Source organism: Lampris incognitus, chromosome 7 (genome assembly GCF_029633865.1).
Source record: "Lampris incognitus isolate fLamInc1 chromosome 7, fLamInc1.hap2, whole genome shotgun sequence".
In the NCBI taxonomy this organism is placed as follows: domain Eukaryota; kingdom Metazoa; phylum Chordata; class Actinopteri; order Lampriformes; family Lampridae; genus Lampris; species Lampris incognitus.
In genome coordinates, this window is record NC_079217.1 from 21,997,480 (window position 1) to 22,014,532 (window position 17,053).

General features: G+C 42.6%; 1 protein-coding gene across 2 annotated transcripts in view; it reads left to right on the forward strand.

Moving 5' to 3' along the window:
- LOC130115741 (SPRY domain-containing SOCS box protein 4-like) overlaps positions 1-17,053 on the forward strand; it is a 70,571-nt gene that overhangs the window by 27,611 nt on the left and 25,907 nt on the right. Inside the window, exon 2 of one of the 2 annotated variants that reach the window (XM_056283549.1) lies at positions 581-658. The gene's annotated coding sequence lies outside the window, so the exon portion shown is untranslated. Of the gene's footprint in view, positions 1-580; positions 659-6,636; positions 6,770-17,053 lie in introns of those variants that run through there. The other variant, XM_056283550.1, reaches the window with a different exon arrangement.

Here is a 17,053-nt window from a genome sequence, read left to right on the forward strand (position 1 = left end):
CAGCCTCTAATTAGCATAATAATCATCAGTCTCAAGGGAATGGGGTTTTTACTTAGTGAATTGGGCCTGGGGGCGGTCAGTTTATTCAGAATGGGGAGTTCCAGCTTTGGAAATATCACTTGCTTACCTCCATCCATGATGTGTGTGCTGTATGATATTGTGCATTTCTCAAAATTCCAAATTGCATCACATTGGTATAATCCCCGGAATTTGTATGACATCATTTCCTGTTTTGCCTAATGCCCAACTTTTCCAGTAAATGATAAGAAGTGCAGGCCGCTCCGTGCCCTGTTAATGTTTGAAGAGGATTATGCTTAAAATTTCATGACCATTAAGATTTCAGTGCCTCATGAATACCCAGGAGCAGAGGTCTCCCCTCTTCCTCCTTCTTTTGCTTTCTTCTTCTTTCCCGTTCTTTATCAGTCGCTCACTTCTCCTGTTAGAATGCACAAATTCACACTCACATGCCCTCACTTCAACCCTAATGTTAGACTCTCAAGTCAAGTTTATTTGTATAGCCCAACATCACAAGGTAGTCCTGAAGGGCTCTCACCTCATTGTCCTCTTTTTTTTTCTGCAGAGCTGAGTCGCTGTGACCTGTGTGGACTTGGCAGAGATGTGTTTTTCTCAAGACACCATCTTTTAAATGGATTAACAGGTGAGTTTACCACCTCTTTGCCAACCCTGCTCTTCTATTTTTATATATATATATATATATATATATTCATTACTCTGCTATCTAATTATTGACTGTTTTAATGTCATTCAAAATCCCAAACTGGCCCAAATGGAGCACTTTGTGAAATGATACAGGAAGTGACAGAATGATTGCTTCTTCACTCAGTGGTAAGTGGTATACCAATATCCTTTTCAGCAGCATTAAATTGTTGATTGTTGGTGGCGGGATGGTAGGTTTGCTAATGAGTCATTTTAAAGACTGGCCTCAATTCTCCAAACTGACTCTGGGGAAACTGAACCAGACTGGTTTGGACTTACCTGAGGGCACAGGGGAAAAGATCCATGGCTGCTGCTGAATATTTTAACAGGGCTCAGCCCAAAAGTAGCTGATAGGAAACACAGGATAAGGTTAGACTTGGCTAAGGTTTCGGCCCATGGAGACTTTACCTAATTATCAGATTTCTTTATAGTTCCATCAAGTGCCCAATATGCCTGTATTTTAAAGGGAAATTGAGAAATTTACTTCACACCCATTGAGGTTAGCAGCCAGCTGCTGTAATGCCTGGCAGTTATAGACTAACCAGTTTTTCCGCTTCATGCACTCCAAGTCTAGTAAAAGGCTGTGGTTCGCTGTATGAGTGAAATGACACCCTGCATAATCTACTGACTTATCAGTAGGGAGCAGTTAGGTAGCTGGCCCAGGCAGTAAGAACTTTTTGTACTGTGCTGTCTGCAAAAGGAAACAGTGGGTGGAGGGAAGGGAAACTTACCATTAATGACCTGTCACTTATGTTGGCCCTCATTGATTTGCGTTTTTGTATTTGGGTTGCCAGAAATCATGAAGACTTTGCCACCTAAAGACGCCAGTTTCAATTCCAGTAAAACTATTACTGCCAGCAGCTAGCTCACAGCAACAACAAGCCTATTGTCTGTGTCCTGACTGCAGGTGAACATGGCAGCCACACAAACTTGTAATTTTCCTATCTAGATGCAGCCAGTCAGGATGAACCTAGTGACCTTACTCAAAGCCTTGAATTTCCCTGTCAACCTTCCTGTTGCCACAGGTAATAGATTGGAATAAATACAATGAATGCCTTGGTCATTATGGTGACCAAAATATCAACTGGCTTCAACCTCTACAGCTGGATTGACGCTGCTCATCTTGCAGTGTGTGTGAAGCACAGTTTGGTAACCATTTAATGTATGAAGAGACCAGTGATGCTATGGAACAAAGTGAGCAGTGTGCATGCATGCATGTTTGTGTGCATGTGTGCATTCTCTCACGATAGCACGACACCAGTGCGAGTCACTGTTAAACCAGCCAATTGTCTCTTTTGCCAATTTTCCAGCCTTGTACCCCACAGATCAGCTCAAATAGGAGTTGTTGTGGACTGGCCCCACCAGACTTCTGAAGCCGGTGTGGAAGGATACTCAGTTTTTTTTAAATGTACACACAAAATGCACACATTTTATCATCAGTGGCTTTTACCCTCTTGAAAAGTCTTAACAATTTGATATTAAGTAAATAATGGACCAGGGTTTCTTTAATTTCTGTACTGTCCTACCATTCTTCAACCAGAGAGGATTAATTGGTGAAATCAGCTGGTGTCGTGTTTGGTTGGAATGAAAACCAGCATGCACATGGCTGAGTATCGCTGGTCTAGATAATCGCCCTATTTGCGCTATTGATGCATGTGAAAAGACTTTGGCCAAAAAGATTTTTTTTCCTAAATGTAAATAGACTGAATGTGGCTTTGAAGTTAGCTGTGGCTTCTACCTCCGGTGGTGGCAAACATATTTCTTTCCAGTGTAAATAGAGACACGGAGGCAGCAGAGTACTACTCATTTATAACTAGTGAGTGTCTTTTTGTCCATGAAAAAGAAAATCATTTGGACATATAGCTTTTTTTGACCTACACTTCAGCCACGACCTTGGTATAGCACAGTGTTTCCCACACTTTTTTCCTGGGGGACCCACTTTTTAAAAATGTCAAACCAATTCACAATAGTCCTTATCTATAAATCGTGAGAAGAGCAAATTTGTGCATAAATGAACATTCCTCACCATTTTTACTGCCATTTCCATATTACCTTATATTATCTTGAATAGGTAAACCAGCCATTTCGAAATGATGCACATTTGATAAATTACAACTTCGTTTTATGCACGCATTATTGAAAACAAATACACTTGTTAAATACTTTATAAATGAGACCAAATAAATGCATTTTGGTGGCGTTAACAGGCTATCACATTGTTTTTATTGCCTCTCGTCAGTAAAACAATATACACACTTGAATTACTTTATAAATGAGACAAAATAAGTGCACTTAGGCGGTGTTAACAGGCGCTCGTTTTTTTTCCTCTCATCAGTAAAACAAACAATGTATGCTAGCCTTTCGTATTAGAGTCAGTGTTTTAAGTACAATTATCACAACAATATGAACATTCAGTACTATCAAAAACATGCTGCTTATTAAAGTTTTTTGAAAGGCTCGTGGCTATTTTCATAACAAGTAGGCTTGTGTTCGAATGATCAATCAATTTGAACAGTCAACAATCAATTCGTTAACCACATCAGGCCTATTCCATGTCAAATCTCATTAAGCCCATCATTATTTGCTATTTACCTATCCTGGGGCGGCACGGTGGCCCAGTGGTTAGCACTGTTGCCTCACAGCAAAAAGGTCCTGGGTTTGAACACCAGGTCGTCCCAGGTCCTTTCTGTGTGGAGTTTGTATGTTCTCCCCGTGTCTGCGTGGGTTTCCTCCCACCATCAAAAAGACATGCATGTTAGGGTTAATACTCCTGCCTGTGCCCCTGAGCAAGGCAATGGAAAGAAGAACTACAGTTGGTCCCCGGGCGCTGCAGCTGCCCACTGCTGCTACACAATAGGATGGGTTAAATACAGAGAACAAATTCGTTGTAAGAATGCAATTCGTTGTAAGAATATAATGACAAAATAAGGTGTCTTTCTTCTTTCTGCTGAATATTATCTTTTTTAGGCCTACTCCAAATATCCAGCTGTGCATATTAATTTTACTTTCAATTTTCTAATGTGGTAGGTGGGCCTGCTTACTTTTTAGTATTGCCTTCCAGTCCGTGTACAAGAGTAGAGCGCAACGCGCATATCACATAAATTATTATGGCAGAAACCATGAGTGTGATGTCTGTGAATGTTCTCATTCATCCAGGTCATGGTTATCCAAAGGAGTTGAATCAAGAGTACCAAGTCCAGTTGCACTTGATTCAACTCCTTTGGATAACCATGAGTGTGATCGAAATACCAACAAGCTCTCTCATGTGGCTCAAAGGTTTACTGGAGATATAAATCTTCAAAGACTGTGGAAGAAATTTAGCAAATTTATTTGGCGACCCAAATAAAATCTGTTACCCGGTCTCTGGGAATGACTGGTATAGCAGACATTTAAGTCTTTGTATTGTTAAGTCGACTAATCATTCTGTCTTGAAGTGAAGGGAAATCAGCGTTGTTGCACTTAGTTTTTTTTTTCCCAAATGGGTTTCTGTTCTCACAATCCCATAGAGTATGTAGCCTGTATTGTTCACCTTTATTGCTGCCCATTTTTTAAAAATATTTGTTTGAAACAAATCAACCAAAACACAACGGTTAACAAAAAAAGACAATGAAACCGCAAATCACATGAAATTACAACACTAACAATAAGCGCTGCGAAAACCCACAACTGAAGTGTTTCTATACCAGCATAATAGCAGTAGGACCAGTCTTTCTTTAAATTGGAATTTGGGTATGTAGACAATGGAGTTGGCTATCACAAAATGTATCTATAGCAGCTAGCAATGTGCTACATTCATTCTACTGTTAGTGAATGTGCAAAAGCTACATACATCTACAATGATATGACCAAATTCATTAACATTGTTGGTAATTTGTTTTATGTTTTTGGGTTCACATCTGTGAACTGTGGTGTTGGATATTCTCTACAGGCCCCTGGGAATTATAGAGCGCTGCAGTAAGGCACAATCTTCAAATTCTTCATTCGAATTCTTCACTCAAATCCATGTCTGTTTTCATTTTCTTGACATTAATTTACTCTTCCTCCTGCTTTCACCCTGTTTTCTGTCCTGCCTGTCTGTTTTCCAAATCTGTGTGTGTGTGTTTGAGTCTGTGATCTCCTACCTGACTGGCTTTGATCTACCCACTTCCTACTGTTGTAGTCATTGAGACTGCTCCACTAAAATGACTTTCTACATCCCTTCACTGTCACTCGCATACCTTGGTCTTGGTTAGCTGCAGTGTTCAGACAGATATCTACACACATGCCCACAAACACGGAAGCCTATATTATCGAAGTTGACCGATGAATTTTTTCATGCCTACTGGTAGCGATTCTGATCTGTATCGGAGTAAATCTGCCCCAATAGAAGTTGATAGCCACACTCCCTCTGATGTCCAGCCATGAGACAACACTAAGTCAAGGCAAGTAATGTTTACCTAATATCATCCAGTATCATGAATGTAAGCTTGTTGTTTCGGCTTGATTTTCAACCTGCTGCTAGTATTTAGGAGCGTTATTATAATGGCCTTTTGGTCTATTTTCTGACCTGCTCTTTTGTTCCCGACTGAGGTTATTCAGCTTCCTGCTGCACTGCCCTGTCTAAACTCCAGCCCACCTCAAAACAAGACAGTCCAGCTGCATGTAACAGTCACTCTGGGTGGGTGGGTTTATTTGATTTTATTGTGAATGTTGTGTGAGTGTGCATTGGGATCGATGAGTGTCGTGAGTGTGTATCTTTTGCACAGTGGGACCCACTCACTTGAGATGGTTCAGGGTGTTGTATTTCTTTAAAGTATATGGAACGCAGTGTAAGACACCCCTTAAGGTTGAGCAGTGCAAGCATGTGAGGAGGAGTGTTGCGCTGTGTGTGTGCCGGGAGTGGGTAGCAGGCAAGGCGGGCTTTCCTGTCTCCCAGGGGAGAAAGATGAGAGGGAAAGTGTAGTGTAGATGGATGGGGTTGAGAGGGGGGGTGGTGACTGTGTCGAAGAGAGTGATAGAGATGCCACACTGCGGGGAGAGAGGTGCCTTGTCATAATTGAGGTTATGCTCTAATTAAACACAAGTTCATTGCACAGGCTTTGCCCTCATAGGCTACTTATCGGTTTTAATTTCCCAAATTAGATCTCCTGAGTTTGATTTTTGATTTTTTTTTTTTATAAAGGGGGAAGAAGAAATAAATTGGCATAGTGAGCTGCTTGACATTCGGTGTTCATCTTTCTTTTTTTTGCCAGTCGCAACAATTTCTCCTCCTCTTTCATCACCCTGCTCAGAGGAATACTCTATTTTTCCTTCTTCTGTAGCCATCTTCGGTCACAACAGCTCACATGATTGCAGCCATTTAGAATTAACGTTATGTTGTGGCAACCAGTAAACTCACACACCAGGTTCTTCCTTGGAGATAGAATTTTTTTTATGCAGTCAAAAATAAAAACCCCTTAAATAGTTGCAAAACTACCTAAAAGGATTGTCTGTCTCTTCCATTACCATCTTTCCCTTGCTTATTCTGCTGTGCTCTGTCCATGGCAGTGGAAAAGGGGAAATGAGCTGTTGCTCTGCAAAGGGTGTAGACTAAAGTGTGTGTTTGCGTGTGTGTGTGTGTGCATGCGTGCCCACCCTTCTCTAACTCACAGAATGAGAGTGCATCACAGAGTGAGTTGGTGGTTTTGTAATCCTTGGCTAAGACTTTCAGCATGCTCTTCACTCAGCCCTCCCCTTTGCTCCCTCTTTCTCGCACTCCCTCTCTCTATATCCTTTCCTTCCCTCCCTCCAGCAGCTGTTTTCCTGTCTAAGCTGGGAACTGGAGCCAGGCTGTTTCCCCGTCCCCGCGTCAAAAGCAGGAACTTGATGACCTACCCACACACACAGACGCACATAAAACAGAGACACACATACACATAGTTTTGTCTGTCTTGCCTTGCCCCACACTCGTCTGGCTGTTGACTGTGTCCTGATCACATTTTTGGACTAGGACTAGGTGAGGGAGAAATCTTCACACCCTTCCGTTTGGTTGCTATGTGAGAGCTGCCTGACTGTCTAGTGTACTGCTTCCATGGTAAGACTTCTCGTTACCCTCCCAAACTATGTTGCCCCCCTCCTCTTTGTGCTCCTCTGTCTGTCTTCAAAGTGGAACTCGGGTTCTCCCCCCATTCTTCTCTAAAGGCTGTTTTGCAGCTGGGTTTTTTTTTTTTTTTTTTAGCTGACTGTTCCTTGAGTCTGAGACTATGCTAGTCTGAGACTATGCTATAGCTTTCTACGCGCCACTTAATTCGGAGAAACAACATTGATCCTAACAGTATTGATCAGTCTTAACTCGAGTTGTATTGTCCTGTGTGGAAACCAGCATGCTTAAAGAAAAGAGTTGGTCACTATTCCCGCTGGGCAAGGTTTCTTTTCAGCAAGGGTGTAGGTGTCTTTCAGTGTAGTGTTTCACTTAAGCAGACTGGCTTGAACAGACAGCTGACTGTCAAAACCTGCTTCTACAGCTTTGTATTGTGTTTCTCTGCTGCGACCGTAGGCCAATCCCTCCTGACTCATAATTACACTTGACTTAGTCTCACTTTGACCTCAGACCTGACGTGCACTGTCTGTGTGTCATATTTGACCTTCGAGATCAAGTCTGCCTGCATGTGCTTTCTAGCATATGCCTTGCCTTTGTGTGTATCTCACACCATAGCCATGGAATTACACACATACAGGGCATACACCTCTTTACAACCATGCCCAAATCTCTGCCTACTCCCCAGCTAAATTGTCTGTTGTGTAGTAACATTGCACAATTCAAGCGCTTGCATTTCTGTTCGCTTCAGCCTCTTATTCTCGCCCACACATCATTGTGTTTCCTCTGTGGTTCAATAGCCATTTCTTCAGTGCAACTTGCCTCATCAATTGCCACAGTCAGCCAATGAGCCATGACTTGGACAATGCTATGCATTCTTCGGGAGCAATTTACAACAGCCCCTGGAGTGGCAGATGGGAGGCAGACCCAAAGTAAGGTTGAAGAAGTGGAGGGAGGGAGAAGCAAGCTGGAGATACGATTGAAAGGGGCCGAGTGGAGGAAGGATGTAATGGACGTAGAGACAAATGAATGAAGGGGTGGAGGATGGGGGAAGGTTGCTATTCCAAGTCATTTAAGATCATGGAAAATGCACCCAGAGTTGACAGTGGGCCTAGGGAGAGCAGTTGCAAAAACCCTACTCCGTCTGTGTCTATCAGAATTTTTTTGATGAATTCGTTGCCATGCCGTTGGCAAGTTCTGTGTGTGTGTTTGCCAAGTAAAAGTTATTTCTTTGCAAGTAAGCTAGCCTATCAGATTGACATTGACTGAAGGAAAAGTTTTACATGCGTGAAAGGCTTATACCCATGTCATCATTGCCCTCAACGGATGTTCCATTGCTGGCATAAAGATAGAGTGTGTGTGTGTGTGTGAGAGAGAGAGAGACTTCAAAGCCTTTTGTCACCACTCTGTCCTTGTGTGGCCTTGCGTTAGAAAGCCACGATGTGTTTGATATGCTAACAATGATGGTCACGCTACCAGTGGCCTTCCCCATGTTGCTGCCTCTGGGTCAAGATAACTTGACACTCAAAATTCTGGTCGAGTCGTATCTCAAAACAGTTCCATCCAGTTCCATTGCATCCCTGCGTCCCATTTTGGCAGCCTGCCGCCGATTCCCTGAGTAGAAAACAAGGGGAGGGCTTATGATTATTTTTTCCTCTGCTTACATGGTGTCAGCGATCTATTGATTCAGCAAGAGCGATGTATTGCTCTCGCTGAGTTATAGCGCGAGAGGATTGCCGGAAGAAAATTCAAAGCAGAGTTGCGAAGCATCGGAGCTAAATTTTCAAATTGCAAACAGATATTTTGAATAGCTGTACACTTCTCAATGAAGAGCATCTAGTTTCTAGAATAAGATTTTCTCAAGATCATGAAATATTGATGCTTGGTAGGCACACACGTCACGTGTTGTGCACCATGGTCTATGGAAAGGATAGGTCTGTGCAAAGGATGCGAGAAGGACCACTGATTTTTTTTTTTTCTGATTTTGATTTTTTGTCTGTCCAGTGTGATCAATATGTTCTCCTGTTAACTGAGAACTACCTTGGATATAATTATTCACATTCACTTTTGATGTTGTGCAATCAGACGAGGGACATTTAAAAATGATTTTCTGATGAATGTAAAGATACTGGACGTAATCAGGTTTCTGCCATATCTTTGTAGGTGTCCTCCTTCACTATCCTGCTGTTTTAAGCAGCCTTACTGCTATCATCCAACACTCAATCTGCCCTCCTTCTACCCTCCTCATCTGTCTTATTATTTCTTTGTTTCTTGCCACTCCTTAACACCAAGGCTGACCTTCTTCACAACCAGCTCTTTCTGTCTTTTCCATAACCTTTCATGTTTAATCAAGCTCCTACTCACTCTTTTCTCCCATATATAGTGATGGGGATGAGAGAACATGGCTGGTTTGGGAACTCTGTAAACACCAGATGGTGTGTGAACATCAGTGTCTTCTGTGTGTAAATGCGCACAGTCACGCTTGTTGAAATGCTTTGATTATACTCAACTGCACAATGTCCGTTTCACACAATCAGAACTATCTGTGCGAATGTTTATTAGCTGTGTGTGGGTTTTGATTTTGTCAGGCCTGTCAGCAGTCACTGGATTACAGATGTCCTTGGACATCACGGAAATCAGTTAGAGTTTATCTGGCCATTTCTTTGTTTATGAAATTCTGCACATGCTTACTAACTGGCTGCAGACAATTATTTTTATCAGCACAGAGTGGCTTTCGGTGAAAGATAAGTTGCTGTATTTTATTTATATGATAAACGGGGAATACTTACTCATTTACCATTCAACAATCAGCGTAGTGGCTGAAGACAGGGCGAGAAGTTGTTTCGAGGGCTTCGGGTGGCGTGGCGGTCTATTCCATTGCCTACCAACATGAGGATCGCAGGTTCGAATTCCTGTGTTACCTCCGACTTGGTTGGGCGTCCCTACAGACACAATTGGCTGTGTCTGCGGGTGGGAAGGTGGATGTTGTTATGTGTCCTGGTCACTACACTAGTGCCTCCTCCTGTTTTGGGGGGGGGGACTGGGGGGTGGGGTGGCGTGATCCTCCAATGTGCTACATCCCCCTGGCGAAACTCCTCACTGTCAGGTGAAAAGAAGCAGCTGGCGACTCCACATGTATCGGAGGAGGCATGTGGTAGTCTGCAGCGCTCCCCAGATCGGCTGAATACAATTGTGGAGAAAAGGGGGACCCCCCCCCCCAAAAAAAAGTTCCGTTAAATGAACAGTTAGAGGCAGAGCTGCGGCAGGACCTATTTAGAGGCCCAGTGTTTTAATCTATGTAAAGCACCTACTCCTTCCCAACAAAGTCCATCTGACCGAGCAAACTTCACAAGTCATTGTAATATCTTGGCCTGCACAGGAGTGCCGGCCTACATTCAAAATAGCTTTTGTTGTTTCCTCAAACAACAAAAACAGTGCACACACCACATCAATAAATAAATATCTCAAATCCATCCATCCATTATCTGAACTGCTTATCCTGCTCTCAGGTTTGCGGGGATGTTGGAACCTATTCCAGTCATTGGGCGGCAGGCAGGGAGACACCCTGGACAGGCCGCCTGGCCATCACAAGGGACACACACAGACACACAGACACACACACACACACACACACACACACACACCTAGGGACAATTTAGTGTGGCCGATTCACCTAACTTACATGTCTTTGGACTGTGGGAGGAAACCGGAGCCCCCGGAGAAAACCCACGCAGATACGGGGAGAACATGCAAACTCTACACAGCGGACGACCTTGGATGCCCCACCAAGGTTTCACTACCCTGGAGCTCGAACCCAGGACCTTCTTGCTGTGAGGCGACCGCGCTAACCACTGGTGCCACCGTGCCGCCCCATAACTCAAATCATAAATGAAAAATCTCATGACTATAAATATCATGTGCAACTCAGTTAATAGGGATAGGGGAGGGTAGAGATACCACAATTACACAAGAGAAAGTAACTTTTTGAAGCCATGAGTTAAGTAAAATGGCATATTCCGACACAGCCTTTGAAAACGCATATAAAAAGAATCATATACACACTTGGCCTTCCAGGACCAGATTTCACAATACTTTAAACATACTTTTTGAATGTATAGCCTGTCAGCCATAAATGAATACTTTCAGGCATTGTTTATTGTTAGTGTAATATACAGCTTAGAACGAAAAAAACAGGCCCACCATATCTTTGACATTTCTGAGAAAAGCCCTTTCACTGCATCATTATGCCTAGCATAATGCCTATTAATTAGTGATCATCAAGGCTTAATGAAACAGTAGCCCCAGCTCAGATCACATCAGAATGGGCCCACCTCAGGATATCACAGAAAGTTGAATGAGTTCATCTGGACACAACGTTCCAGATGAACTGATTCAACTTTCTCTGATTTTATTTTTTTTTTCTGCTTGGATTATTGAGTGTGCATAAAGACTACCTTAGGATAGATCTTTCTTTGAGTCATTTCTGAGTTCAGTGAGTCCAGGGCACAGATAAAAGTAATTCTCAAAAGAAATACAGCTCATCTCAATTTACTTTTGTCCAGCGATATCTTACAAAAGGAACACACACGCAAAGCATTGGCCATTGGTAAAGTGTAGCAGTATGAAGTGCAATATCCATATTGGGGAATAGAGACTGAAGGATTCATTGGTAAATTGATTACAGTTCTCTTGCAATTTTTTTTGCTTCTTTTGTTGCACATAAGCTACTTCATCTGCAAAATCTTCCATGTCACAAATGTAATTTTTACGCAGAACTCATTTATTCTCTTAAGTCTTTTACACAACATTCCAGGCTTTCAACGTCTTCGTTGCTGGGATACCTTTTTACCTTTTATTAGACGGCGACAGTGAAGAGGGAGACAGGAAGGGGGGGGTGACATGCAACAAAAGTCACCAGCTGGAATCGAACCAGCAATGGTTGCGACCATGTGGCATGTGCTGTAACCATTCGGTTACAGAGGGACCCCCATTTTTTCTCTTAAGTTAATAAAAAAAAAATCCAAAATCTATGGGGCGTCCACTATTCCGTTGCCTACCAACACAGGGATCCCGGTTCAAATCCCCGTGTTGTCTCCGACTTGGTCGGGCATCCCTACAGACACAATTCGCCGTGTCTGTGGGTGGGAAGCCAGATGTGGGTATTTATCCTGGTCGCTGCACTAGCACCTGCTCTGGTCACTCGGGGTGCCTGTTCAGGGGCAAGGGGTTACTGGGGGAATAGTGTGATCCTCCCATGTGCTACGTCCCCCTGGTGAAACTCCTCACTGTCAGGTGAAAAGAAGCAGCTGGTGACTCTACATGTATCGGAAGAGACACGTGGTAGTCTGCAGCCCTCCCCTGATTGGCAGAGGGGGTGGAGCAGAGATCGGGACGGCTCGGAAGAATAGGGTAATTGGCTGGATACAATTGGGGAAAAAAAGAGGGGGGGGTAAAACCTCTACATCTCTCTTTTTGGATTATGTTGGGAGGGGACATCTCTGATCATCAGATTGCCTGGTGCACTGTCTCGCTTTATTTATGTCAGACGTTGACCTGCAATACACTCAGCACCAGTTTCTGTGCCATGTCTTCAAAACCATCAAACTGGCCCTAGAGGCTTGCGATAAAGCCTATCAAGGAGACAGTGAGTTCATGAGCTTTCACTTCATTGTTCCTTTAGGCAATATTTTGCACAATATGACAATCAGCTGATTGACACAAGAAACAAATAGGGTTGAGTGTACACCAACAAAAAATAGCTGACTATTTTCATTCACTACTTAAGAATGAATGTTTTTCTCCCATTAGCTGTACAAATTCTTCAGATTGGTGCTGACTGCTGTGACAGCCTACCCCTACCTGCATTTTAAAAGCGTGCAAAGAAATTCTCTCCAAATGTGTCAAAGTGAAGACGTTTTAACAAACGTTTGTAATTTCCATTTTGTGGATATCTAAATGTGTGCCATACCACACAAAACAAACTTGCATTCAGATTGAAACTCAACTACCAAAAGTCAAGTATTGGGTCAAGTACATTGACAGTTCCAAACATAATACCAGTATTGGGTGAAGTACGTTGACCCAATACTGGTATTATGTTTGGAACTGTCGTGTCCATAGTCAATTTGTCCTTTTTCTGCTGTTCTACAAATCCACAGAACCATAGTCCTGCAATGTAATTCTGATCCCTCATGCTTTGCCACCCTCTCACGGCCATCTTTACACACAATGACTCACAGGTTGAAAAAGTTTGTTTGCTCCATCCTAGTTTGGCCAATAAAGGGCAAAACAAAGCAAAAAAAAGCACATCCTTTACATAATAAAATAAATAATTTACAGATTCACCTTTCCGAAGTTTACATCTTTACGATCTATTTCAAAAGCAGCCCTTCTAGTGTTTGTAGTATTGCTCGGATCCTGCTATCTTTTAACTTCAACATCTTTGCATTGTTATGATCACCTGCACCAGCTACATCAAAATTATCAGGACAGTTCAGGAATTTTCACGAGTCAAATTCTCCTTGGCCTTTTGATCTCCTCCCCCGCCCCTTTTCTCCCCAGTTGTACCTGGCCAATTACCCTACTCTCCCAAGCCGATACGGGGAGGGCTGCAGACTACCACATGCCTCCTCTGATACATGTGGAGTCACCAGCCACTTCTTTTCACCTGACAGTGAGGAGTTTCGCCAGGGGGACATAGTGCGTGGGAGGATCACGCTATTCCCCTCAGTTCTCCCTCCCCCTTGAACAGGTGCCCTGACCGACCAGAGGAGGCGCTAGTCTAGCGACCAGGACACATCCCCACATCCGGCTTCCCAACCGCAGACACTGTGTGTGTAGGGACACCCCCAAGCCGGAGGTAACACGGGGATTCGAACTGAAGACCCCCATGTTGGTAGGCAATGTAATAGACTGCTAAGCTACCTGGACACCCCCCCCCCATCTTTCTTTTTAAGCTTTTTATTTTTTTGTTTTTCGTTTTTTTGGGACACGTCGTCATATCTGTTCGACATTTTAAATGTCAATAGAATGTACTGCCAATGTAAAGGTCAAAAAACGAATGTGTCTTTTTGGTAAAGGTCCCATGAAATTAAGAATGTATTTTCATTCTTGATTGCTCTTTTATCGGCACTTAATTTGCATCTGTTTAACACCATGCTCTAGAAATTCACCAAATAACATTTCATTTTGTTTTAGTGTTTGTAAGAATGTTTCTCTCTTCTTGAAACTACAGTAGTGTTTCAATTTTGTCACTCTTCATTCGTGGATAGTCAACAAAATGAATTGTCCAATAAATGGGGCATGACACTGGGGGAAGATGAGTGATCTTCTGCTACCAGGTGAAACTAGCCAAAAGCATATCGATGTCCAGATTTTTCGAAAAAAAAGAAGAAAAAAGCCTGGTCTTCATTGGCTGTGTGGTCAAATCAAATTCCCACCTCAAATGCTAAATAAGGGTTGCAAGTTGCACGTTTGGCTGCAGTTTGGTTTTCTTTGACTCAATCCAAGATATTCTGTGTTGTGATTTAGTGGTTTTTGCATTCAGAAGCACTGCCAATATGGTGGCAAGAGCACAAGAACATGATGCACAAGATGTGGGCGATCATCAACAAGCGGAACAATTACATCTCAATAGCTAGTGTTATATGCATGTCTCGGTGAGTTGCACAGCAACCAGTGCTATAACCGTAACATGTTTAATTGACTTGCCTTATTTTTAGAGGATGTTATTCTACAGTCGTGATGTTGTGTCACCCAGGTTGTAGGACAGTGTCGGCAAGGACACTCATGAAATATATTAAATTATGGTAAACTAGGTCATGCAGATTTAATTTATATTCAGTGTTTTATTTCTAACTTCAAGGTCCAAGAGAATCCAGCTCACCTGATAAATAGATGCATTACTGTGACATAAAAAAATGTAGTCCAGCTGGACCTAGTTTTAGGTGATTTTTTTTTTACACACCTATGCATTTTCCCATGGAATAGGAATACAGGTGGATCTGGAATCCTATACATGGGCATTGAAATGACACGCCACTTTAGAAGTCTATTGATTTCTTCTTTTGCACGATTCTCCCTCTCTCCCTTGTTCTGTTGTCATCCCTCTTTCTGGTTTGTCATTCAATAGTCTGAACCAGTGTTTATCCGCTTGATGTCACCATATGAAGAACTGATATCCAAATTTTTGTGTACATGTGTGTATATTCTGTCCAGCATATGTTCTAATTTGTGTTGTCTTCATGTTGTTCAAGCAAGCAGACACGTACACACATTTACAAAAGATGTTCAGCATTGCGCCCAGAGTTACTGTGATTCACTATCTGTTCCCGAGTACATTATGCTCTCTTTGAAATGGTTCAGTACATGAGCTCTGGTTCTATGAATTAACGTACTTTGAAAAGGGAACCCTTCTAGTTTTTTGTATTCGCAGCAGCCATGAGTGACAGTACTCTGCATGGGATACAATGGGATGAGTAATACCCGTTTCTGTGCATGCAGAAAATGTTCTGTATTTTTGTTCTGTTATCAAAGTGAGAGCTACTCCATTAATTTGTTCCCTCTTCATTTTTTGTCACTCAGTGAAATTGAATGCGTGCTATACTTTGTGAACAGAAACTGGCAACACACAAAAAACTATTACTTGATACAGAGTGAGCTGCTGGCTATCTCCTTCAGTTTAGTCAAAGCAGTTGTTTCATAACAACCATCTCTCATGCACAAGGAAGCGATGAAATGAGATAGCAGTAATTTTGTCATTTAGCGTAAGAACATCATGTGTGTCTTCCATAATAACGGGGTATCACAAAGTGGGTTTGGAAACGTGGGCTATACGCTGACTTCTGTTATGCACGGCTATTTATTGTTGCCTTACAGTTGAGCTCTCTCTGCCCCTTGTCCTGTCTCTCTCGTGTCACTTTCCCTTTTATCTCACATGCTTGACTCATCTCTTCCACGGTAGTGTGTTCTTCTTTCTGTTTATGTGTGTGTCTTGACATATTTTTGTGTAGGCCAGTCACTGTTCTGTAAGCATCCCCAGGAAGAACTGCATTTGGTCTTTTCCACAGAAACTGAATGGAAGGGAAGGGGAGGGAAGGAGGGAGGGCATGGGACTCACAAAGGTTGTGAAGCTAGAGGTTGGCTTAGGGGTGGGGGTATCAGAGCAGGAAATTTACAACTGGACTCACTACAACAGAAACACGGGGAGACAGACATAAGTGGGGCGGTTAGTGGGTATAGGAAGTGATGGCAGCGGTGGCCTAGTTTGTAGTGCTGATAGACATCTCAGAAAGTGTACATGTCACAGTTACCATTTTATTTTGGCAGTGTTACAGACGTGTCAAATTGATGAGGCAGAACTTGGCTTGAAAGATGCCGTTTACCTTGCCAGAAGGTCAGAAGCATGTTGCTGCAAAGCTTGTGTGTATGTGAGACTGCTTCCTTACTGGATGATCTCCTATAAAAATTCCCTCAGAAAGAACAGAGGGAGTAGGAAAGTAACACACACATTCTTTTGTGAAGTATGTTTCTACTCATCAGAGAGAAAATGTGAGAAAGATGGAGAGAGAGAGAATATAAGAGACCCTGAGAGACCCTGCATGGTTCTCAGTTAAAGAGGTGTAACTGAAGCAACAAATAGTGTTTCCATTATAAATAACTATCCTCTGCAAAAGCTTAATGTCTTTTTTTCTGCTTTTCGGTGGAGAGAGAGAGAGCGGTTAGCATGCCTGCAAAAGATTGACTGAGGCTTTGAAGGAAGAGACAGACCATATTTCAGTCATTTTAATGGTGGTTATCTTGGTATCTGTTCCTCTGGGCTTGGTGGCTGTTTGGAGAATGTGTAAATGTGTGGTGGGGAGTCACCGTGTTTTTTTTTTATTGCTATAGTCTCAATTCTTTTCGGTACACTTGGTTTAGAAAGAACTTGCTCTGTATTCGCCATCTGAAATGCATGCAAACATTCTCTCTCTCTCTCCGTCATGCACTTTGTTTGGTTTCAGGTAACTGATTGGAGGGGGAAGGTCTTCAGAGGTGAGGAAGAGTTTCTGTTCTTTTGCCCATCTTCCCTTTTTTGTGGAACACTCATCGCAGGCAAACATAAGACCATCTGGTTTTGGTTTGTTGACTGGTTTTGTCTCTCCACCTCTGTGATGGGGTCACTGTTTAGATTGCCAACATATTAATTTGGAAATGGAAATTCCCTGACCAAAGAAGTCAAATGAGGCAAGCTTTAACAGGGCCATCATTAGCTTGTAAACTATGCATCAAGTTTGTACAGAA